The 26,997-nt window shown below is 43.8% G+C and overlaps 1 long non-coding RNA gene across 1 annotated transcript in view; it reads left to right on the forward strand.

Annotated features, from left to right (window-relative positions):
- LOC143320783 (uncharacterized) overlaps positions 1 to 26,997 on the forward strand; it is a 38,812-nt gene that overhangs the window by 4,736 nt on the left and 7,079 nt on the right. Inside the window, exon 2 of the long non-coding RNA XR_013077183.1 lies at positions 10,203 to 10,279. This is a non-coding gene — a long non-coding RNA (uncharacterized LOC143320783). The remainder of the gene's footprint in view (positions 1 to 10,202; positions 10,280 to 26,997) is intronic.

Consider the following 26,997-nt stretch of genomic DNA (forward strand, 5'->3'; position numbering starts at 1 on the left):
GAGGGCCTGGAGGGGCTGGGAGGGGGGATGGGGGCCGACAGGGGTCATGAAAAGACGTCAAGTGCACCAGACTCATCTGCATCCCCAAAGAATGAGGCGACGTTTCCCAGCCCCAGCCGACGCGGCGCTCCTGAACTTGGAGTAGTAACGGTTGTGAATGCGTAATGTCTCGCCAATTGTACTGATAATGAGGACTTTGGGTCATTATCTTAAAACTGTGCGGGTTTATGGATTTGAAAGGGATGTGCTGCGGCTATGTAATCCTGCGTGGCCCCACTTGTGCGCGCGGACCCAGGCGTTGGAGGCTACTTCTCCTGAGAATTAGTAACAGCGCAGATAATGCTGCACAAAGGAGTCTGGGGCATTTGAATAGGTGACATCGAGGTGCATTGTGTGTATTTGAACTTGACCGTGAACGCAGCAATTTGAGATTAAAGTTGCTGGAAGAAAATTTGTTAAGAGCATTTTGTGAGTGTGGCAACATAAAATTGTGGGGGGAAACACATGCAGGCTGGAGGTGAACTATTGGTGGATCAGTGCTTTAAGGATCAACCCAACGCTTTCCTGACACACACTTTAAAAGGTCAAAGGACACATGGCCGGTCTCAGATATAAAAACATCGGCCTTACAGTGTTGTTACAGTGGATGTATTCTTTGGACACAATTTAATTAAGGCTTTAGTCAGGAGTTTTGCACTTAAAGCTATTTTATCACAAATAAGTGATGCCGTTTTTTTCTGTCATATGATAGGCTGTTTCCGGCGTGCAGACCACGTGTTTAAAACAGGCCCGATCGTTTTTATGACGTGTTCGACTGTGCCAGGATAAATCACACGTTGTCATCAATCAATCATTGTTCCCTTGTTCAAAGCGTGTGTGTTTAATTTCCAAATATCTGATTAAGTCACAGTTCAAGTTATGCTCAGAAACCTGTGAAGCTGGCTATTTTGCAACAGAGGATTATTCAAGTGCGCTGTTAAACAGAGCCACACTGGCTGAATTCAACACCGCCTCAGCTGAAAAGGTCTCTTGCCGACTTTCTCACACCGTCAGACAAAACTAGTGTCTCTTGTTCCCGACCCCTGTCAAAGACGGCATACAATACCGGGTCGTTTACCCGAAAGAAAATTTGAGAACACAATTTGGGCCGAGCAGCGCTGAATAAAACAAGTCTTATTGTCCCCAGTTAAGTCGATTGAAATCGTTGTCTAGCTTTATGAAAGGGAACACTGTTTTCAAGTCTGGGGGCCACACTAAATGTCAACCCAGAGTAGGGAAAAAAACGTAGGATCCGTAACTAAGCCAGCATCTCATATCATTCACTAAATTTTCTACAGCAGCTCATCCAGCATGCCTCTCTTACAAAACCTGTGCATAATACAATGCTTTTTTATCCAAGCCTGCTTATTTCTTTCTGAGAATAGTGGCTCATTTTACTCAGACAATAGATTGCAACAAAATGTGCTCTCCTACATTTATATTTCAGCTTGTGTTTATCACAATCAGTATATTTTTAGAGGTTAAGAGGCTTAAGTCAGTGTACACAAGATGTCACTGGCTTGAATCGCTCCCTCCACAATACTCACCTGTAGGCCCATCCTTCAAAGCATCATGCAGAAAAGGACCATGGTCCATACAGTCAATAGGAAATGCAATGTGATGCTGAGATGCATTGTTGCCAGGAGAGAGCATCACCACATGTATGAAACAGCTGCAGATCACACTTGCATGCATCTCCCCTCTCAGCCACTTTCAGCGAGCCTGCGTGGAGGGGAGAGCTGCTGGATGGCTTGGCAGCAGTTTGCATGGTCTTTACTGCCCGTCTCTGGAGATTGAGTAAATCTCAGCGTTTTGTTTCACATTAGCGCTTTTTATGAACACAGACAACCGTGGCTTCCTCGAGTCCTTAAAAATAATGAACTGCATTCTCTATCTGCGATGATGACGCCATATCTAAAAATTCAAATTCACCTGCTGGTGTAACGGTGCATTTCTATTCTTGCCTGTGTCTCTATAAATGAGGCTGAGTTATTGTGTCCTCTAGAGTGTGTGGTGGCCAAAAGTATGCTTTAACAGTATATTATTTATAGAAGTGTTCCTGCCATGCAGGCATGTTGCTGGAAAAGAAAGGCCCTGCTATTCATTTCACAGCGCCCCCATTTCCATATATTTATAAATATAGGCGTGTGATTTGACTATTCGCGCAGAAATGGGTGGTGACAGTCCCTTTTCCTCCTCCTTCGTAAATGGGTGCTACGTGCTCGGCTGTGCCCTCCTTCCATGCTCACACATACAGTGTGCCGCAGCCATTGTTGTCACGTGATATGTTGAGTAACAAAACCATGGCGACCACAGAAGGTGTTTTCATATTCATTGGATGGGCAATCAGCATATTTTATGTGAGCGTGCCTGGGGTTTTTATGTGCTTCCCCTGTGCCTCTCTGCTGTGTATGGCAGGTGCAGAAGCAGGTTTATAATATGTGTCGGCCCAGGGTAATTTCTGTGCCAGACAAAGGATATGAATATAGTCGTCATCGGGGTGCCATTTGTTAATATATGTGTTGCATGGCTGTATTTTTTGCCAGTCATCGCGGCCTTCTCTCTGATTGTTTTGCAATAACAAAGCGGTTAGACGTGTGGCTGCTTTTCCAGCAGAGGTTGTCATATTTAGAGCAACCATGAAGCATCATCTGCAGTATTAGCCCACTACAGTGGAAACTGTTTCAACCAGGCTAACTGAGCAGAACTGCAGGGCCATTTTCCTCCTCCTGAGCCCTGTGATAGGGCGAGAGGCTCCATGTGCATCTACGCATGCACATCTGTGTTTGCACGTGCGCTTCCCTGCGCGTTTTGTCTCTGCGATTAACTGACCCAGGCGTCTCGGATAGCGAGCGAGGCCGCTACATCATGTTGCTGAGGGGGAACAATAGCTGTGTCTCAGTCAACAACGTCTGTCTGTCTGGCTTGGGCCATGTCTCTCTCTTTCTGTGTGTCTCCTGGACATGAACTTGAACTTGAGACAGGCAGCCAGACACCATCTGTGCACCAGGGGTAATGAATTCAGTGCATTCATGGCTGTGGAGCAAGCCAGGCCACCGCCACCCATTGATGAGCAGATGACCCCTATAGTCTGAGTTAGCTCTTCATCACTAATAGAATTCAACAATACCAGCTGGTAGTAGGGGAGTTTATTCTGTCTGTTTGCCTAAAGAGAAATAAGAGTAGTGGTGTGCCAGTAGTGGTCGAGCTTGCACGCATGTGTGCAGTGTGTGTTGCATCTGTTAGCTTGTCAACGTTTGAGCGTGTATGCATGAAGCCCTGCGTGTTTCTCCTTCCTGTTTATCTTCATCTCACCATATAGTTTATGCAAATTAATCGACACACACCCATTCCCTTCCCGTATACTGGCCCTTTCCCTAGTAAAGCACCGGCCTGCTGTTTTAACGACACAGCCGTGCTGAATTTATTGCCTTGATAATTGAAAGGGCCGGTTCAGTATTCCCCCTGATGAAGGGTAGTAAGTGAATGAGGCATAAACCTTAAACAAGCCAGGCACAATGTGAATTCCTGCAGGCCCTCCTTCTCCTCCTCCTCCTCCTCCTCCTCCTCCTCCTCCTCCTCCTCCTCCTCCTCCTTCTCTTCCTCCAGCTCAAGCTTCTGTCACAATCACACACACACACACACGCATGCGCACACACAATAAGGCTTTTCCCTCTGGTTGGTGTCGCCACGGCAACGGTAGGTGAGATCACCGTGCGCATGGCAGCATCAGCCCCTGCCAATGCAGGACAGATTCCTGGTTTCTGTGAGTGTCTGTGCGATTGTGTGTGTGTATGTGTGTGTGTGTGCGTGCATGTGTGTGTGGAGTGCTCTATGCAAGAAACTAGACTGCCACCCACTCCCTGTCTCCATGGCAGTGTTCAGATGTGTTTCCTGTCAGGTAACCGCACACGCATTGGTTAATTGAAGGCTCTCTAGTTTCCTCCATAAATTGAGGTCATAATGTTAATTTAGCTCCTGACTGAATTGCGAGAGTCGGAGGCTGTGGTTTCTATATGTCAGGCAAAACAAAGTCTCAGACTCTCCATCGGTCTTTTGCACACATACTGGTGCGCACTAACACTCAAAAAGGCGTCACTGGCTTCATTAATGGTGTCATTGGCGATTAACGGGGATCTGATCGACGTCCCTGTATAACGGACCAGCCAGCCATAACTTGCCAATAATCCACTAAAGAATGTCATGGTTGGGCCCTTTTTAATGACATCATGCATGGCCACTTGAGCGTCTTGTGGGGACCAGCGGGCATGCTGTGCTCTGCCACGCTGTATGGCCCTCCCCTTCAGCTAACTGCGTGGATATGCATGGCCGACATGTTAGACAGGCACCTTGGGCTCTGACGCACGGTCAAAGATCTCCTCCATACGTAAAATAATGTGACTGTGCTTGAACGTGAGTGAGGTGTATTGTCTGTACGGTGTTGGTTTGTTGTGAGGCATGATGGGAGTATTCACCTCTTGTGGTATTAATATGAACCCTTTGGTAGATACACAGAATAATATGCAGCTAATAGGTAGACAGACATTTACAGTTTTACCATTAAGTGAAACATAGGACTAAAAATGAGTCGTCAGTGAAACGCTAATGTCATAACAAAGGACTAATTTTATGATTATCTGTAGTCAGCCTATTTAAAACTGTGAGCTTGTGTTTATTCCCTTAACTGTCCATCAAGCTGACAGTTGCAGCATTGAAGGGCGAAGCAAAGCCAAAACGTGGTTGTCCCAAAATTGATGTTGCTAACACCAGCGTCTGTATTTTTCCCAAACCTGCCTTCTTAATTGAAACTCTCCATCAGTATGCTTGCTAGTCTGCCACAGCAACTGCCTACATGTCTCTTATGTTTCAGCACTGACCACAGAACCTGACCACTGCTTGTCAAAAAGGTTCAATCTGAAGGCAAGAAAAAAGGTTATGAGATAAGTCAGACCTTCACAGAGTTTGATCCCATTTTTATTCGAGGGGAACAACTGTTTGAGATTTATGATCTTCTGCAGACATAATAAAGACAATGCAGTGGTTATCGCCAGCTTCAGTGTTTTTTAAGTGAACATACATGTGACAATGTTAATTGTACACAATGTGTAATGCAAGCCGTGTTGTTGAGCTGTTAAAGGTCTTTACAATATCCCAAAATTTAAGATAACTGGGACATAGATTGTTTTTATTCTGACACAAAATCTAACCGCAAAAGTTGCATGACTTTAAGTAGAATATGATGCAAATGGAACATTATATACTTCCTACTTTGATCTCCAATTATATTATGGCTAAGACGTAGCACAAAACACATTGAGATATGTAGCTGCATGATCAGATATCAATACTGTGGCAGCAGCAGTGCACAGTAAGCCCGTGTGCATACATGCTATTTTTGCTCTACATGTCCAAAGCTGGCTGTAGTCTCTCTTCAAGGATATCTGTGCTCTGCTGGCGTTTGATTATGCAAATAATATGCACTATAAATAAATTAGTATAATTGCATCTGAAATATGCTCTGAATCTCCCTCGAAGATGAAAGGATGTAAATAATATATTTCGTGTCACTGCATTATTCATCGTCTATTAATTACAAACATCGGGGCGCTCAGTCTCAACATGCCATATGCTATACCCTACATTTAAGTGGTCTCCATGTTGCTTTTTATTTACATTATGCTGTATGTACATGCACGGTCTGTCAATATCCAGGTACTTGTTTCCAAATTGTAATGCTAATTGTCTCTCACTGTATTCGCTCTCAGTGTCCCATTAGTAAAGCCCTAACACTGTCAGCCTAATGCAGTTTCCACACCTTAATTGGCTTTTATTGTCGAAATGATAATTAATGTTTGAACAAACTCTGACTCTGTAAAACACAACATGCCTCTATTCACTGTCTGAACATCCGGAATTTTTTTTCTTTTGTCATATTATGCATGAGCACGTCTGTATTATGTGCCATTTCACAAGAGGAGGGGCTTCAGAAAACATTAAATAAGCATAAATACTGTAGACGTGCGGCCACGACAATTAAAATATGCCCGTCTTTGCGCTCTTTGTAAAGCATATGGTATTGAGGCCTGGATGCAATTTGAATACGAGGAACCATTTGAAAAATATATGCTGTTCGGCAATTAAATTATATGGGCTCTCGGACTGGGGAACCAGTACCAGTGCATATAGAATAGTGAGCAGTAGTTGCTACGCTCGCATTAGCATCTGGCCCTTTTATGTAAATTTGATGAGAAAGGACTCATGCATATACGCCAGGGCCGGGGTGTACTCGCCTAATATCCTTATTAGAGAGGGGTGAATTAAATATTTATTAGGGGGGCTAAGGGTTAGGAAGGGGGGCCTGTCCTGTGTTGTCGTGAGGACCCGAGGTGGAAGAAGGGGGAAAGGGAGGAGGAGGTTGGCTTTCTCTACGAGTGTCTCTCTCTGCCTCAAGGTGCCACCATCTTAAGGCGTTTGGCAGTAGTGAGAGTGTGAGGAGGGTAGACCTAAAATGTCCGCTGGCATAGACACGCGCACGCATACACATTAACGCATACAAATTTCTGTGTGGTACGTGGACAGGAACACAGAGCTCTGAAAGTCAATTATTCAATTACTGTCATCGGCAGCTATGCGTGCTGAGTATTTCATTTGCATGTATTAATTCCCTCGATTACTGTCACCTACGAGATCGGCCTGTGTTTAGCTTTCTATTGCCCGCCGTTTATTGGGTACGAGCGCTAATACTAGCACCACGGCCAGCAGAACTTAGCTGGTATTTGCAGATATTTGAAGGATTTCAATGGACCATTTCTATGTATTTTCCAGCCCAGGGAACAATTTGTAGGTTGGCTTTTATTGAGTTCAGCTTGGCAAAACATTGTAATATGACACACTAGGCATTTCTATTTGAAAATACTTCAAGTTACATGTTTTAATGTGTTTATTTACAGTGTTTAATAGCTCATTAAATTATGTGATTACTGTCATTTTCAACCAGAGCTTGCCTTTTTAAAGTTCCACACACGATGGAAATAAAAGTCAACATATTGTACACATCACAAACGTGTACGTACCCGAACCTTGAGGATAAAGGTGCCGCATTGTAATTTTTGTGTGCGCTTACTGATAAAACTTGCTCTTATTGTGAGAGTAAAGACGATACCTTTCTTCTAACTGTTACACCCAAAATGATACAGATGCTGCAGAAAGTCGGTGACAATATTGCCAATTTATGTTAATCAGCGCTGTACCGTTCCTCCTATCGTTTTCTGTCTCCTTCTGTCTCCCTGTCACATACACACACTGTAGCTGACCTCTCCTATCTGTTAATTATCATAAATGTGCTTAGTGAGGTGGCGTACACACTCACACACACACACACACACACACACACACACACACACACACACACACGAACAGCACACAAACACACATTGTTCAGCGAGATACAGACACAGCATTAGCATTCCCTTTCATCCTGAAGTGCTCCTGAGGCATAGCATGAAGAAGAATGTGCAGGAAATTATTCAAGATGAATTATAACACACATCATCCCCATTTTTCGGGCATCGGCACACACACAGACACTCACGCATACGCGGTTAACCAGTTGAGGAAAGTGTGTTATTTGCCGTTTTTTACAATTAGAGTTTCGCTTTAAATTGGTTGTTGATGCGTAAATTTATTTCTGTAGGTACATCTGTACTGCTGCGTGTGCATTCATCTGGAAATCATCATTTTCAAATGCTTGAAGTCGTCGTGCGTGTGGATATTATGTCTGTATGAGCTGTGTGTCCTTGCATAGTCAGCCCGTTGTCCCTTTTTACATGCATAAAGTATACATACAATATCAGCTGTTCCCCTTCCTACCTCCCTGTTTCCTCTGATGAGTGGTACGCCCCGGCGTGCTGCCAAAGAAGTGAGAATAATTAAGCGGCTGCGTGTTTGAGCCTGGCGTTGGTTAATGGATTGTTACCGGGAGGAAATGAGACAGGCAGCATGGGGGAGCTGGGTGGCAAAGCAGACCTCGACTTTGGATAATGAAACACTGAAAGCCACCAGGGTGGAGAGCAGACACACCTCTCGTAGAGGAAATGCTTTTGTTCTTTGACTACTTCTTTTTGTCATATAGGTAGGTGTTATTGGTGAGGAGTTGCACAGAGCGAGAAAGGCACAGTCAGTTCTGCATCGCTTAAATCAAGATGTATGCACTTCCCAATTTTAAATTTCTTCCAGTGTGTTTCAAATCAGCGCAGCTCACTTAAACATAATTTTTCCACTCTATAAAAATAACCCTTGTGTCCCTCTTCATGTCATCTTATATTGCCTGCGTGTGATTGTGTGTGACATGTATACGCATGCGGTTTGCATTAGATTCAGCATCATCTGCATCACCTCACGCTTTAGAGAAAGCAGGGGTTGATTCTTGGCACTGTCGTCGCCCGTGCAGCCCCCCCACCCCCCACCCCCCACCCCCCCAAACCACACTACACACACATGTAGGCTAGAAGCAGAGTGGCGGTGGGGAGAGGGGGGGAGCGGAGCGGAGGAGGGAGATAGAGGAGCAGGAGGGAGATGGGATGAGACAAGCCACACAAGCCGCAAAGGGAACAGGGTGAAGGTGGAGGGGGGAGTGCTGTATAGTTACCCTAAACCCTGCCGTAGGGCTAGAAACACACACACACACACACACACACACACACACACACACACACTGGTCTGCCACACAACCACAAAACACGCTCAGGAGAGTGTAGAACATTGCACTGGGGAGCACGAGAATACGTCCTGCATAAAGATATCCTAATTGTTTTTATTGGCTCCTCTTACGACTCCTCAAGTGTTAATTGAATTTAAAGGTTATGCTTGTTTGACATTCATGTGTTTTTTTTTTCAGGATCCTTGATTTTAATGTATTTTTGCAGTTTGTATTTGATGCAATAAAAGCAAATAAAATCGAGAACTAAATCAGAAGGCTCTCGTGTGGTTGTATTATTGATTACTGCCACATGCAGCATCATGACAGTGTGCGTGTCAGTGCCAGCGTGCGGTTAGGTGTGTGTGTGTGTGTGTGTGTGTGTGTGTGCTCTTTGATATGGAGCTCTAATAAAACGTGGCATATGTCAGTTTGATATTGACATGCCAGAAGAGCCTCACAATCATTTGGGACCACAGCAGGAAATAAATCCAGGAGAAAGAAACGTCATACAGTATATACTCTATATGCCTGTATGCATCCTCCTAATGAGTCACAACCGGCGCATGAAAATAAAATGAACTGTTACAGGATTTGGATAAAAAAAAATTTTTTTCACAATCGCTGTTCAATTCCAGTATTTTTGACGCCTGACTGGATTTTGACTGGGAGAATGTCAGCAGTCACATCTGTTTATAAGGTTGAAGGACAAAAATGAAAAAACTGAAACAAAATATCCCCAATTGTTTAAGGATGCATTCAAGTTCATCGGCATGTCGCTGTGTGAGGTCAAAAATGAGGGTCTCAAACTCAATATTGGCTGCTGCAATCTATAATCGTTACCTCTGACCTCACATGGACATGGTCCTTTAGCCTTGACATTTCACTTTTGACCTCATCATGCTGGTGAGAGGAGGCAGAGGTCAGGGGCGGTTCAACAACATGGCTGCTGAAACGGTGTTAGCATACACCAGAATTAGCCTGCAAGACTTCCCTGCTTAGACCAAAATTAAGTTTTGATGTAAGATATTTAAGTATCTATACATCAGTAATTCAGCTTTTGACTTCTGAGTTAACATTTGAACAAGGTTTTGTAGTAATATTTTGAAGCATGAAAAAACATCCTCCCATGACCTTCAAATGATCTGCAAAGCAGCTGCTCATGCGCCATTAAGGGCACAATAGCAAGACTTGCTATTTGTGGCAAAGTGTAAAGGTTGAGACGACATTTGCACAAAGTTATTGCCAATTTGGATTCCTGCAAGTAAACTTAGCCATGGTAAATGCTACCACTGTTTCCTCCTTCCACCGTATACGTAACGTGCATCTGCTCTCCCCTTTTCTCTTTTTAGTGGAAGCGAGTTAATTGTGATTTGCTCAAGAGGAGTTGTTCAACATGTAATGTAAAGGTTACCTCTTGGTAAACATATTCACTCCCTGTGTGTGTGTATGTCTTTTGTTGCTGCAGTGATGGAGAATGGGAGCTGTGGAGTGGAGGACCACACCAGATCTCTGGGATTTTGCTCTCCACTGGACCCACATGAGGTGAGCTTGGGTTAATAAACCAATGTGTGTGTGTGTGTGTGTGTGTGTGTGTGTGTGTGTGTGTGTGTATGGTGTGAGTATAATATCAGAATATATGGGCTAAATTAGTATTTGTGTCTATGCCTGCCATTCATTTTTGTATCCAGCAGAAACAACCTAAATTTAGCCTAATCACACCGAAACGGCATTATTCCAATTTGTGGACTCCAGGAATGTGTTTTTTGTTTTTTGTTTTTTTCCCTTAAATCAAATTCACAAATCAGCTCTGAATAATTTGCTTGACATGTGAGTTTGATTGTATTTCTCTGAAAAACATAGATGCTAATTATATCGTAAGTATTGAAATTTTTGCCAAAAACAACCAAATTTCTTTGTTGGCAGGGGTTTTGTCTTTCCCCTCTGTGCCTGTCTCTGCTCATGTGTGAGTCTGTGTCCATGTGTGTGTGTTTGCCTGCAGCAAAGTTAGCCCATGTGTGTGTTGGATGAAGGCATAGATGTTAGTAGTGGTCCAGAGGACACAGTAAACAGAATAACAGCGGTTTGAAGGGAGCTCAGGCGATGTGATCGTGGGCAATATCAAATCCCATGACCCATTCTTTGCCCTGTGGTCCATACCAAAGACAAGAAGCACAGGGGAAACAGAGGTTACTGTTCACTGTTCATCATCGCAACAACACAACAGCAACACACAAACACACACACACACACACACCCCAACAGGAGCTACAACCAGGAAGTGATTTAAAAAAAATTTCCTCTAGCCATCGAAATCCATGCGGTAGCAGTAATTGCCCTCCGCCCTGGCATTGTTTGCGTTGCGTGCAGGACATCTTGTTCTATCAATTAGACCTCCAGCCATTATTACACGTGACATTTTATGTTATTGAAGACAGACAAACATTTTAATGAGCTGAGCTTGCTCTCATGACAAGGAAATATTCAATAAATTAGCCGGCAGCAGATTTCCATCTGCGCTTCATTTCTGCTTTGACCCCGTTTTTCTTACAACCATCTGAAATAACTGACGTATGTCACTGTCAGCAGAAAACATGCAGTAGCACTTTATACCTGTATGCTTATGGTCTCGATGGTGGGAAACAATACCACACAGAGGCACCTTTGGTGTGGAAAAAATTAAAGCAAATGAAAATACCCCTGTGACTCCCCATGTTCTGTGCTGAGAGTTCGCAGAGTCAAAAGTTTATTTCTTGGTGATGCTAAAAAAAAAATAAGTGGCTAAGTGAAGAGGTGGTATGTCAGCGCCCATGGGTCTCAGTGTGCGGTGGTGTTACTCGTCCTAATTACTCCCAATACTCACACACACATTTGGTGGACTGCTCAGAAGGGCCAATTAGAAGGGCAGGGCAAGTCACTGGGTAGGAAAAGTCAGTGCTCAACTCTGTAGCCATCTAAAGTATACCACAGAGAGATGGCGTCTTACAGCGAGCTCTGCAGTACATTTCCACAAATTAACGTTTTTTTTATACATATATATATAGAATTAATGCTTTTGCTACCATAGAACTTTCAAATAGAACATCTTGGTGTTTCTGTGTATTTATTGTACACGTGTCATTATTATTCCGACATCGTTTCAACTTAGCACTTAGGACTACTGCTTGATTGTGAGTGTAGCCGGATCGTTGTTGATAGCCAAAGATGTTAAAGGTGCAAAGTGAAAACCACTAGCCCTTTGTGAAAGAGGAAGTTGTTACCTGAGACTTCAGAATTGTGTCAGTGCATAATAGAGGCGGGTCAACAGCTTGATATATCGAACACTTTGCTGAACAGCTTTAAAAAGCGGACGTTTGAATGATAAAAAAAAAATATCTCGATAGTCATAGTTTTCACTCGGTGATCCAATGAGATACAGCGAGAGCAATGTCTGTGGAGCATCTTTGCAAACATTTTATATACATAACAAACCTCAGATAGAGCTCAACCTCTCTGCTAAAAGCCCATCCCTTAAAGTGTGTCAGGGTCATTAGACCCCTATATCTGACATTGCATTATTTAGTTAGAAAGGTAAGCTTTTTCATAAGTAACCTCTAACCCCCCCCCCCCCCCCCATCAGCCATTGCCTGGGTGCAGAATATGGCAGGGTCACAGGTTTGAATCTGAGGAAACCAGGACAGCTCCCCTCTTTGCAGATGCACATGCACTTTGGCAGTATCGGGAAATGCTCCCACTTGAAATGAGAACAAGGAGTTTTGTTGGAGGGTCACATTCCCATTTGCCTTTGTACCATTTGCTAAATGTTCAGATAAGCAGCCTTGAAAACACAGAATGTTTACTATACAGTGTAGTTTGTTTACATTGCATCGCCTCATTTCCTATGCTATACTCATAATCATCTATCAGACATGCATATTTGGAGTACAGCTGCTTACTATTAGGGTGCCAGCGGGGGTGAGTATTTATAATGTGGCGCCCGCGTTCGTGAATATAAACCCTCCAGTGTTGTAGGCTGGCTTCTGTATCATCAGTGCTAGCCCACAGCGATTAATGAAGTCGTCTGCATGCGCCTGCATTATTAAGGAGTGCTAAAGCATCGGTGCGTGCGTGTGTGTGTGTGTGTGTGTGTGTGTGTGTGCATGTTGTCTGCACAGATGAAACAACAACACAGAACAAAAGATGCCAGCATACAGAAAGACTTTTCAGTAGCTCCATTCACAAACATCCAAAGGAACAGTCGTGTGCAGGAAAGATAGCAAACGGTTAGAAATGACGAGTAAAATCAGGGAAGCAACTGAGGGACAAAGTAGCACATAATTTATAAAAATATTGTAAAATATATGAAGGCTATTTTTTTTTATTCCAATGATTTAGTTTCCATCTATAATTTTCCTATTTCCTATTTGTCAAGTAATTCCATATTTCATGCTTGGATGCAAACCTTTCCCTCTGCTATATATTGCAGATGCTCATGCCTCTTAGCGATAGCACAATATGTCCTTTCCATGGTTGTTCAAAAATTCCACACAACTAGAACACACTCATCTTTTTTCCCCTCATTCTGATGCACGACATTATCATTGGTGTACCAGGGGATGAGTGTGGTATTTGTGGAAATCTCTTCTTATCAATTTATAATTAAAACAGATAAAACTCCAGTTGTTTTTTTGTTTTTTTTTTAATTTAATATCCAAGTAGCTTTCAGCAGGCTGTGTAATAGCGCTGCGTAGGGAAGGTTTCTTCTGCATCATCATACAGTCAGAACAAAGGATATGCACATCGTAAAATCATGCAAATGAATGCAAATCGCTGGCAGCAAGGAATCGCGAGGTGGCAGGAGGGGAGTTTGTATAAGCAGAGGGATGCCAAGGACTTTGTATACAACACTTGCTGGACAATCTTCCTTTAAGTTGTGGCAGATAACTAAAAATATATTGCTTTCAAATCTGATTCCAAATCTCTTCTGCACAGCGTTTGGTATAAAAGCAAGACTTTGTAGAGTCTCCTCTGCGTATAAATGCTGGGTAGATCTGTTTACTTACAATGCCTAAACAATATGGAGCTTTGTATTGTTTCCATTTTGCTGGAAATTTCATTTTTTTTTATGATGCAACAAAATGCAGTGTTCATTCAAGAGGCTGTTGTGAAACACAGAGAACGCAAACATGATACAATGGCTGCAGCTTTGCAGTGTGTGTGTTGGGATGATGCAATATTTTGACCGAGAAAATGCAGAGCAGACATTAGTAACACCAGCTCTAATGAAAGTCTGCTCTCCACCTCACCCTCCCAGTAAAACTTCACCAAACGTGCCGTTTTCAGAAGGGTGCTCACTAACTGGGGGGATTAGGTAATGACAAACTAGGTCAGTCTCCATTTTCTCTTTGACATGAAAAGGAAAAAATATGCTCGTACTTATTTTCCTGTTTAATTGATTTGGTTCTCACCACGACTACTGAAAACACCGGCAGGGTTACTGCATCAGGATAACAGCACCAATGCATCACATGCAAAAAGATTCATTTGTGTGCTTGAGAGTCCAAAATCAATTTGTTCTCTCCTTAAATTACATCTCATCATTTTTAGAATTCATAACACAACACCACAGTGCAGAGCTCAAAGAGTGTGTGTGTGTGTGTGTGTGTGTGTGTGTGTGTGTGTGTGTGTGGTGTAAAATATGCCAGTGTGTGTTTCATCACAAATTAATTCCAAACTTTTATCCAATCCTAATTTGTAGATAAATCCCAGAATTATGCAATAAAGTCCTACTGCAAATTATTTAATCCATTTGCAAAGCATGTATTTTTTTTTCCTGCTGCACGACTTCCTTTGACTAAACGCTGATGTGAACGTAAACGTGGTTTAACAGCATCACGTTCAGGGCTCCTCGTGGCCGCGCGACAATCCGTAATTTGTTTCAACTTGCATACAAAATAAAAATCATATTTAAATAATGCTGCCCTCCTTCAGACACCACACACACACACACACACACACACACACACACACACACACACACACACACACGTGGACTGCCCCGCAGACACAATATGGTAGAGGAGAAAAGGGGGAGGGCGCAGACAGACATTCACAATTGTGCATAATGATGTTAACATTCCTGCATGTCTAATGCAGGGGATACTGAGACAGACACTAGCTGGTCGGTGGTCTTGCTGTGTGTTGTGTGTGTTCACGGGGATAAACTGTAGCAGTGCATAATGATGTATTAATTGTGGCCTGCTCTCGCTCGTGTTTGGGCTCCTTGCCGAGGTTACTACGTGGCCTTTTGATGCGATCGTTAATCTTATCGAGCATATGCAAGATCACACTGCACTTTATTTTCCAGTCTGCTTGCATGGAATTGTAGGTGCACTGTAATCCGAGTAAAAGCGACGACTCTTGTTGTTGCTTTGTGCAAAATTGCAACCGGCGGACGTATGTTTGCTGTCTTTCTCTCAAATGATGGTTCATTTCGGAGTGATTAATCCAGATTTATGCAGGTGTTTAAACTGAGCAAAGGGATATTAGCGCATATGAGTGGCTGGGATTTTAGGAGATAAATGGGAAATTGAAAGAAGTGGCATGGCAACAACAATTTAAAACATCCTCAGTCTGAATTTTTGCTTTCACAAGGACCCGTTTAAACGTAATTTCAAATGCATGCACCACCAAGTGATCCTCCAACACTGTTTTATTATTTTTTTTTTCCCCAACTTCCTCCCAAAGAGAAAGACACAAACGCGAAGGGAGGGGAAGTGAATATGAAAATGGAGCATTGGCATCATAAAAGATGGAAACAAAGAGGGACAGACAGCATACACTGAGAAGGACAGGCAAAAGATGAAGCTCATTTTTCCATGGGCACCCAGTGGCGTCTGCATTGCAGATCGCTGAAATCCCCCTCGAATGCGTCCCTGGGCTTAAGGCGGGGTGGGGTGGGGAAGGGTGAACAAGGGATGGGTTTATGCTATCTCTGCTTTAGTACACTTTGTTTTTTTTTTCCTCCCCCCACCGAAATATATTTTTTCTGTCTGCATCAAATGTCAAGTTAATTTCCTGGGTGCTATGAGGGATGTGTCCTCCCCTTCGGTATGTGTGGCAGGGCGGTGGATTGTGGCAGGGTGGTGTGCGTGCCGGTGTGTTTGTGTGTGCGTGTGTGCCTGTATGTGTTTGTGTGTCTGTGCCTGTATGGGTGAATGGGGAAAGGGAAAGGGGCATGGCAAGGCAAAGAGAGAGGCGAGAGGTGGTGAGGGGGGCTCAGTACAGTATCTATAAATTGGCTCTCTCTGAAGAGCTAGAGAGGTGTGTTGAAAGTGTGCGCGCATATGTGCGTGTGTGTGTGTGTGTTTCTGGTTGTGTAAGAATATGATCCAATTATTAATAGATGCTTCTGTCAGTGTACCTATTCCCATGTGCCTGTCCTTTTTTTGTGCATTCACATTTTCAGTTCTTTTGAAGGTTCATCTAAATGAAACACTAATGCAAAAGAAAGAAAAACACACCATATATTATAACGGATGCTTCGTAATTCAATGCTGCTGAATTACTAAGTAATTCAAAAGCAGAAAATGCTCCTCGATTTCCACATATTTCTTAACATCATAGTCATGTGTGGAGAGAAATTTGCTGCGACTCTCTCATCAGCTATGCTGCATTTCCTGGTCACCGACAACAGCGTCGAAAGCTCATTACCAACTGATATCTAGTAGCATATTATGTTAAAAATCCATGCGTATCAGTCTTCTTTTAACCTTGTTGCTTGGCAATAGCAGTCTTTGTGTCCTTCTGCCTTCCAAGGCTGGGCCATATTTTATTTTATTTTTTATTTAATTCCTGCCATTACCATTGAGTAATTGTGCCCCTCTGATGTCCTCATGTCGAATACTTTTAGATTCAACTCAGCCTTTATTTTCTTCTTTTTCGTAAATGTAGTAAATCCGTGTCTCTGTTGTTATTTGTGCACCGCTTTTTTAAATAAAAATGGACTGTGATCCAGAGTTTATATGTGTCTTCAAATACACACTTTTCTTTTAGTGCCGTATGCACAGTGCTTTTTATTGCATGTGTGTTTAACTGAGCATGTCTGTGCACGTGTGGCTGTGTGTGTGTGTGTGTGTGTGTGTGTGTGTGTATGATTTCATGCATTTTTGCATGCGGCCGTTAAGTGTATGAAGCCAAACTGTATATTTTGTATTGCAAAGTGTAAAATGCCTTATTGCAGAGAAAGGGATTATGCATTTGTCAGTCGTGCTTACGCTGATGTATGCTCCTGCCCCACAAATGTCACATCCCATAACCCAGAAAAATTACACCAGTCCCACCTAATTACGCATATTCATGATGCTGTTTTGCATAGTGCTGGTAGCATACTTCTGTTACAAGCCACAGAGCTGAGGGATGTGGTTGAGTGAAAAGGCTTTCAATCCACTGATTCAGTGCGTCTCCGCCACAAGCATCAGCTTGATAACGCTACCTCCATGCGATTTTTTTTTTTTTTTATGATCTGAGACCATTATGGAGAGAGAGTTTTCTCTCATTTCTTGCAGTCAGTCATATTGCCAGTGCCTGCAGCATGTTCAAACCTAGTGGGAATTTTTAATAAAGAAATTAGTGTTGTCCCAGATTATGAAGGTCATTTTGAAAATAGATCAGATTCAACTAATGGTTTTTGAAATATTTTGTCATTTATACGCCACCTCTGCTCTGTTTCTTTTTCCTCTCTGTGTTTATTTCTCTCTCTTCTACTCCTCCTGTGGTGGATGTGATTCTCCTGGTCACTGGTGATGAACAAAATGTAAATCAGAGGGCGACAGTGCTAGCAGGTGGAAGCAGAGGGAGAAAATCCAAATCAAGTTATGACTGTAGAAGAAAGACAGGGGAGGAAGTGTTGGAGAAAGAGATGGAGGGAGAGCGAATAGACAGGGTGGATGAGTCGTAGGGGCTGACTCAGTGGCTTATTGTGGCACTTGCGGAACAGACTTAATCAGACTTGGCCCGGCTGTAATGAAGGAGAGGGTCCAGGCTGTGCCACTGCTTGGGTAAACAGCGATTGTTTCAGTCCAGGGTTCCCAAACACGGGCAACAATGGTACTATTGTCCCGCCAGCTCTTATTAAGAGTGAACCAGAGATGGGGTGAGGAGCAGAAGCGGGGAAGGGAGGTGGGTGAAAAAGGGGCAAGAGGGGATAAGGGGGGTAAAAAGAAGAGGTGCGGGGGAGAGCAGGAGCGAGTGGGAACCTGACAGGGAACAGAGGAGTGGGAGGGGGAGGGGGAGAAAAAGAGAGGGATGGAGGGAGATGGCGAGAGGTGCTTCTCTGATCTTCATCTTTTTTTCACACTTGCGTTGTGTCTTCTTTTCCCACCATCTTCCTTTTGTTTCCACATTCCTCTACCTTCTCAGCCATCATCTCCCGTCCTTGTCTTCTCCTCTCGTCCTTTCATCCGCACTTCCTTCCCGCAGCATCCCACCAGCCACCTACTCCATTCCCTCCATCTGTCCTTTGTTCCTCTTCGTTTTTGCGTTTGGGATGGTGAGGGATGCTTTGCCTGTCATACCACCTTTGCATCACCTTCCCCATGCAGCGAGAGAGAGAGAGAGGGTCAGAGAGAAGAGGAGCGAGGAAGAAAAAGAGGATTGGGAGGAGGGGATGAGAGGAGCAGGGGATAGAAAAGGGGCCGAAGCGAGACAAAAAGAAAAGATCACGCTGCTTCCTGGCTTAATGAACATGGGCAAAGGGTGATCACAATAGAATACATTATGCTCTTGTTAGCAGAGGCAATCAATTAGCAGAGAGCTCACCACTGGCACACCATCTTTCCCGCCTGGGCACCGGCTCATTCACAGCCCGAACGAGTGGCCCGAGGAACCCCCTCGCTTCGCCGTTTTTCCCACCCTCAATGCCCAGCGGCCACAAAAGCTTTGATTTAATTCCTCAATGTGAAAGGCGACAGCTGAATTTGCGGGTGAATTTGCATTTCCGCCACATTCACACCACATTATTTAAAATATCAGTCAGGTTCCGCTACAGTCAAAGGTCTTGGCGCAAAGTAAAATCTTAGCGTGTTGGGATATGTGAATGCATGTAATAGCATATATATTAGCCAAAATTAATCCCCAAACCCCATTTAATCCCTCTCAGCTATACCAATAAAAGTGTTTTGATGCTGATTGGACTTCGTCAATGGAGAGCTGTCCTCTGACAGCACACTGTACCCACTAAAGCTTGGCTCCACACGACAGGAATCAGACATGACAACGTCTCTGTGACTGACGCTGACAATTGCATACCAAATTGTCACTCAGGTCCCATCAGCAATTCATACAGCGGTTGGGTGAAATTCCTTCATCCTTTTCCCCCCATGTTTTCTTCTTCTTTTTTGTGTCAGCTAGAGGAATAGCTCCAGATAATGGCAGCAATCTATATTGTGAAAGAGGCAAGGAGTAGTTCTGCCTTAACACAGGCACAAATCACCACTGTCTGGCTGAGGATCTGTAAAAGTGTCGGTGATGAGTAGAACACACCGCTTTCACTGAGGAACTTTGCTGCGATTCCAGGCAGAGGTTAGAATTGGAGGAAACAAAAGGAAATGAAGGAAAGGGGGGGAAAGGAAAAATTGTATATCAGGATGTTGGACTTTTTTTTTCTGAGGACAGTGCGTGCTGAGAGGAAGATGGCCTCGGGTTTGGGTTCAGGGAATCTGTTGTTGCTGTGTTTGCCAGGGCATTTACTCTCTATGGCCATCTGGAGATTGTGTGTGTTTGTGTGTGTGTGTGTGTGTGTACTTGTACAGCTATCTTTGTGAGAACCAATTTGAGCTTTAGACCTTGGGAGGGAGGACATTTTTTGGAGAGTGAGGACATTTATTTGTTATTTTGAGACAGACCTTCAGAGGACTGTTGGAGGGTTCAGACGTTGTTTTAAGGTTTAGGCTCAGGTTAGGGTTTGAGTAAAGGTTGGGGCTGCACATTTAGCCATGATGGTTAAGGTTACGGTAAAGGGCTACAAGAGCGTATTTCAATAACACGCACAGTTTGTTATTTAATCTGTATACACATTTTAAATCACCATGATGCTTGAAGTTCAACATGATTATTCAACATTTTTACTTTTCTCCCCTAAAAATCGAAATACTGCATTTAAGGTATTCTGATCAGTGGAACTCACCAGCAATCAGTCTTGAAATGAGGCAAGTTTATTCTACAGTACACATGGTGACTTGAAATTCAGGTGAACTAAGAATATCAGCATGATTGTAAGTATCCTCTGCTGCTCCAATATAACAGCCATCATTTACTAGCTTTTACTACTTGGACTGGCACATGACCTCAGTGACTCGTAACCCCACATTTAAATCAAACTTGTACAACACACCCTGTGCCAATCGCATGATCATAGGCTACATGGGAGCAAAATGAACAAAAAGTAATAATAATTATTGTTCCTAGACAACTACTAGAATTAATTTGTTATGGACAGGATTCAATTGGTTTTGAATAAAAAGTGTAATTTTAGTTCAACAAACAGGTGATAAGGGTTTTTTTCCATTTGTGTTTACCCTCACAACAAAGCAAATACTTTGAACCGTGTTGTTTAGTGTGTATCTTGTGGATGTATTGTGTGTGGGCAACAATTACAATATGTGCAGCATGAAAAGAAAACAAATAATATATAAATGCCTTAATCTATGGTTCGTCCATGTCTGCGAGAGATGTCTTCCCTGCCCCGAATCTTGCTTGTGAAGCCTTTGTCTTCATAAGAACATAAACACCTTCATTATGTGTTATAATATAGAGATGAAGTCAGCACAGTGAGTTCATATCTCATTCAGCCTTTCTCCATCTCACAATGTAATGTTAAATTTAAATTGGCCATTTTATGTATTATAATGTCTGATTTTGCTCCTTATTGTCCTTCGGGATCAAAGCCTGTATCACTACCTTTTTTGTCTGAGTTTGTGTGTCTTCTCATGTGTGTTTGCGTTTCCAATTTTAGTTAAATCCCACTACACTTGTGTGGTTTTTACCTGTATAAAAACATCCACATTGATTGCCTTGTACATGAAATACAAGGCTCCTGCTTATAGTCCACATGCACTGTTTATAAGAGCTTCTTCACTAATGCATGGATGAATAGAAAATGCATCACAATGTACACACTTTCTGTTGTTACCTGAGGAGCTGTAAAGTGGATTTTATCTCTTTTAACATTGAGTGCATGTGTAGAAGTGTTTTGTTGGTCTTCAAAGTGCCTCAGAATAGTGCAGGGTTGTGTTTTGACCTTTAAAAGATAGAAAAAAAACATTTTCCTCACAATCTCAGTGTATACTGTATGCGTGCTTGTTTGTTTGTATCTGTTGGAATATTAAAGTGCAAGTGCAAAATGCTTATAATGTATTCAGTGTTTTTAGGCTGCAGAGGGCATTGTGTTCTCTCTCCACTTTGAAAGTTGAAATGTTCAACATCTAATGGATGGGGAGCAGGAGCGGTAACGGAGGGCATGAGAGGGAGGTGTGCACGCTGTTTGAGTAATGCATCTGACAGAGTTTTGGTAAAATACCTTCAGTGTTGATGTTGCAGAGAGCTTTGCTTTAATTAGAAAAGTCATCATTTAACATTCCCTAAAATTTAGACAAGTCTTTGTTCCTTTCTGAAATCAGATGATTCTGCACTGTTACATGTTTTAGTTCAGCCTTTAAATCCTGAATCGTTTTAGGGTTTAAGGTAAAATCATTGTCCTAAAACCTGCTCTTGTGCTGCAGTTAAGCTTTTCTGCTTTGTCTTTGGTCAGTCTCTTCCTCTCCTCTTCATCCTTCTCTTCTTGATGATCTCCTGCGCTCTCTCTCACCGCTGGCTCTCCATGTACAGGTAGTCATGCTGCTGACATTTATGTCCAAGCAGGGCCCGGTGACATGGCCTTTACCACCCCTCGCTGGGTCTCCCTTCGCCAGCCCTACCCCCTACCGTCATTCTTAACCCAACCAAGTCCTCTTCATCAGAGTGCATGCAGGTGTGTCTGTTTGTGTGTGTATTTGTGTGCTTTGGGACCATCCTGTGTGTACAGTGTCTGTGTGTTTAAGCCATGTCCAGATCAGCCACATTCATGCTTGCCTGTAGCCTGTGTGCACAGCAGGGGACATGGTATGGAACAAGCGTCTTTCTCTGCTGGATGCAGAGTGAGCAAACACGGTCACTGCAGGCCGGGAAGTAGTGCAGCACACATGTGACAGCGGATAGCTTACTCTGATGTGATAATGTGATAAAGCTGTTTTTAAAATTTCCACTTTTGAAGAGGCAAAGTGAACTTCTTCATGAATTCAAAGGCCATAAAATCGTTCCTGCATTATTCACTGTTGATATTTTGGAAATGTTTTGACTGTTACAGAATTTTGGAAGAGCTATTATGTGCAGAGACGAGCAAAGCCTCATTGTTCTTCCTCTCAAACACACATGCTCAAACACACAGACGTGCTCACCGTCCCTGCAGCCATGGGAATGGAGAATGCTGAGGTTCAAGGTCATTTCAAGTATTCAGCAGCCTGGAGCTCTCCATTGTCAGCGCGCAGCATCCTTTTGCTCACACATGCACTCACAAACACATGCACTCACAAACACATTGCTGCTAGGCGTTCATTCTACAAACCGCATCCCACTAACACTCGCACTCGAGACAGCAAGTGTCTGTCAGGTGAAGACATGACACATCGTAAGTCCGCTCATATACAGCAACAACAATCGCAGGTGTGACTCTTCAATGGAGACACAATTATCCATTTTTGTTTCTGTACCATAGCTGTTCAGACACAAAAGAATGAAGCGTACGACCATTGGACAGCTGCTACGTTTCTGCCACCGCTGCTGTGATTGTTTATTCCTCATGCTGTACAGTTTACAGACTGTGCCATTATTGTCTTAAGTTTGGTTAACAGTTACCATTGTTTGGCACTGAATGATTACTTTTGTTTGGTTTCTATTCAGTAAACGATCGAGACCTTGTGGAAATAGTGGAGATATCGAGTTTTCAGAGGCAGAGCGAAGGTGAGGGAGGCAGGGAGAGAGGGAGAGCAGCAGTGGGTGTGATTAGCTCCTTTGTTGGAGGTCTGTTGAGCTTCATTGGCTCCAGAGAATAGGTTCCTAATGAACCCAGCCAAGCTTGGACCAAACTTTGCGCTGAAGACAAACTAAGTTATGGTGGTCTGGCAGAGCGCTGAGGGCGAGCCGACTGATATACAACGCCTGGACATATGGTCCCCCCATCAGGGCCTCTCCCAGCCACTTTCTCATGTCCTGGCTTCTCTGTGTGTGTGTGTATGTGTGTGGCTTTTGTGTGTGTGTGTCAGAGGGGATACACACAAGAAGAATATTTATAGCGTGACTCTTTTTTATATTTGTTTGATAACTCATTGGAACAGAGAAACATAGAACTGGAAAAGAAACAGAGGGAGTAAGGGGGGGTGCAGAGGGGGGAGAGAGAAAGAGAGGCTGGTTGATGCTTACTGAAAGCGACAGAGGAGAGAGGGCTGCAGGCTTTGTCTTTCCAGCTGACCCCAATACAGAATCCTTTCTGACACGTCCTACAAGACATGGAGTAACTGAGTAAATCAGGCCAACCTGGCTGTGGTGTAGCAGTGACTGCGCCATAACAGATGCGATGTGGAGGGGCACCACATGGTGCCGTGATGAACTCATGACATAGACAAGAATATGAAAGTATGAAGACTTCATACACTTTCAAATCTCCCGTTGCAAAAGAGCTGTTTATCCGCTGACAGCTCTTTTTGTGCATTTGTGCATGCGTTTGTCCATGCATGTGTGCCTGTGAGTAAAGAGGAGGCGCAGGTGAGCCTGAGTGTGGTTTGAGGCTAATTGTTTGGGTCAGGGTGGGAGCGTGGGGACGGATGGCTTCCGTGTCCCACCAACAAGGCTCTCGGTAACTGAGCCGGCGAGGGGGAGAATGGGCCCACTACAGGGCCACACAGCAGGCTCAAACAACACTTATTCTACTGGCCAAACTGTCAGCCAGAACAACTTCATTGTGCCCAAAATTGGAGTTGAAAGCAAGGCAGAGACTTGGGAGTGGTGGGGGTAGTGGGAAGGTAGGGAGAAAAAGGGGAGGATGCAAAGATAGAGAGGGGGTCTGTGGGAAACCGGGGGACTGCAAAGGGGGGAGTCCCAGAGAAAGTGCAGTCTTGGGGATGAATAGGGTCAGACGGTGTGAGTTCATTTCAGTGAGGAGAATTCCCATAGATCCTGCAGCAGGGGCAGACGGCCAGGAGCAAGGCAGTGGCTCGAATGGAGATTTATTAAAATGCATTCTGGGAAGAGAGGATGAGCGGTAGCGGTTTTGTATTCTAGTGTCTGTACCACATCTTGTTCACACTATTCAGCCAGGACAGACACAGTTCTTAGACAATGGCGACATAAGCAGCTGATAGTGGTGCAGACAGCATTTTTCTAATGTGCATCCAGAGCGCACTCACTCAACTGCTGCCCTTAAGTATTTAAAACATTTTTTGTAGAGCACAATTGCAATCATCTAGTTCTTGTGTTGCCATTCTGTGCAGCCCCTCCCTCATTACGGCAATATTAGCTCATACATTTCTCAAGCCTATGCAAGAAATAACTGTGCCACACACACACACACACAGGCTACCCACAAGTATTAGACACTTCTCTGCAGGATTTCCCTGCCATGGACCCCAGGAAGGAACCCAGCCACTGGCTTTGAACTGTGATTTGTATATAGTACAACAGAAAGCCCCTTTAGACTGACACTAAACCAGTCTAAATCAGTCCAACACTGATTTACGTCACCATTCTGCTCTTTGTCTCTCCTCTCTTCCCCTGCTGGCTATTTCAAATTCATCTTCCTGCCCTCGGTAACTACTGCAAAAGGGTGAAGAAGTTTACTTAGTCACACTGAGTTTAGGGAGATGAGGAAAGTCTGTGATTCTGTGTGTGTGTGGGCGAAGGTGTGTGTGCTCACTCTCGCGTGTCAGTGTGCTTGGCTCGCATATATGTGTGTGTGTGCTTGCGCGTGTGCGAAATGTCGAAATGTACACACACACACACACCCCTGTTTGATCCAGAGCTAGCCCTGCAGCTCCCAGAGACTCAACAAAAGGCCTCCTCTATCCATTGTATGAGCTGTGTGTTTCCCAGGAGAGCTCGGGCTCAGTGAGAGAAGGGCCCCAGATCGCTTTCTCCTGACATGGATGTTTATTCGCTCCATGGTCCAGCAGAACACCCTCAAAAGGACTGGCCTTAGCATTTTGACGTGCATGACACATAGTTTTTGGAAAAGAGAAGAGGGGCTGGAGGGTGTGAGAAGGGAAAAGAGAGAGTGACAGATGAACAGACATGCAAGACAGACAGATAGAGGAAGGGCCCGTCTGTGAAGGTGTTCTCAGTGCACTCATATGAAAAAGAATATTCATGGTGTTCTCCGCCATTTTATTTGCTCCTTGTCTTTACACTAGTCAGCTTTCTTGTCAACCTTGTTCATGAATGTAGATCCACCCGGTGGGTGGGTAGAGATCCCCCCCCTGATCTTGACAAGCTCTCCCATCCCTGACTGCATACTAATTTCTCCAGAACTACTGAACCAGTGCAAAACAAATACAAGTTGCCAAGGCTGCTCTTCATTGCTTGAGCAGGAGGGTCTTAGGAGGTTAGCAGATAGTAGCTGCCTATTGTGGGTCTGTGATTAATCAGATTGTCCGCTGTGGACAGAGAAGCTTACAGGGACGGCTGTTGTCGCTGGCTATATGATATCTTTAAGAATCCGTCAATATGTCTGAGTTTAAAATCCTGAGCTAATGAAGGGAGGGGTAAGAAAACGCACCCGTTCGCCAGTCAATTAAAAGTCCATCAAAATGCTCAATGCGATCAGTCGGACAATAACAGATTTTGACGACGGCAGGTTTCCAGGATGTCTCCGTATTTTCTGTCCCCAGCTGCTCTCTTCACCAGCTTGTCTTTATCTACGAGTTTTGAATGCTATCTATCAGAGTGCTTCACTTTCTCCGGCAATATCTAAAAGTTTCCTTGAGATTGAGAGTGCCTGCGGGGTTGACCATAGATCTCAGCAGAGCTGCAGAAGCCGACAGTTGAAAACAAACATGGTAGGCTGATACCATCTAATCTGTTGAACACCATTATCGTCTAAGATATCGCTCGACTCCCCTCCATACCCGCGTGCACCCACCCTCCAAACCAGACTTACTCTCTCCCTCTACACCCTTTGAGGTAAAAGCTTGTGTGTTGAGGCTGAGACTGAATGTAAGCCATTGTTATGGTGTAACCGGACTCCACAGCAGGTTGTTTGATCCTGTTTTGGGCCTGAAAAGCCTTTTTTTTTTTTTAAACTTGAACCACCACATCAGCTGAGAGGGTCAGACAACAGACTCTATTTGCAGAGTCTTCCGTCTGTCTGCTTGTTTTTTTTTTTTTCTTTCTCCTTTTCATCCTCACTCTGTCTCTCTTTGCCGGTCTAAATCTCTCATCCAGATTTAGGCTGGAGTCTGAAGCTTTAATTACCATAAAGAGGAGCGCGCAGTCACTCACATGCTGTACTTTGACGCAAATGTATGCTTTTAGGCACACTCTGTCGCTCTCAATTCCTCCCTCACTCTCTCTCACTTTTTCTTTAAACGGGATCTTCTTGTACCACTCTCTCTGTGCAGACACTGGGATTATATTTCTCACTTGCACCTCTGGTATGGCAAGAGCAAAAGAGGATGTTACTGGAAAGTGTTTAAATGACAAAAGCTTTAGTAAGTTGTTTTGTTCCCCCACAATACTTCCCATGATACATCCAAGCTCTTGTTTCGTTGCTGTGTACCCAACATCGTTTCATTATTTACATTACAACATAGAACCATGCCGGCGTATTGTCAAATGTTTTTGGGCGCTGACTTGCACTTCTACGCCTTTGTTACTGTTTTGGCATTGTATTCTCAATTTATGATCTGTTTGCTGTTCAGTGTGGACAATGTGCATGCAAATATCCTCGTCCCATTATGCCGGCTGTCTTTGTATGTCAGCTTTCTTCCCTATGAGGTATAGATGAAGAGTTGGGGGGGGGGGGGGGGTGGAATGGCGCTGTATGTTTTTGGAGGGAGATTTGCACACACACACACACACACACACACACACATACGCACCCATCTGTGCCCCCCAACCCATTTCAGACGTGAGAAACTGTACCTTCATTTGCATAAGAATAATTGACACTTCAAATTAGCCTTCCAATCAAAGAGGATCCT

The sequence above is a fragment of the Chaetodon auriga genome, chromosome 5 (assembly GCF_051107435.1).
Source record: "Chaetodon auriga isolate fChaAug3 chromosome 5, fChaAug3.hap1, whole genome shotgun sequence".
Taxonomy (NCBI): Eukaryota; Metazoa; Chordata; class Actinopteri; order Chaetodontiformes; family Chaetodontidae; genus Chaetodon; species Chaetodon auriga.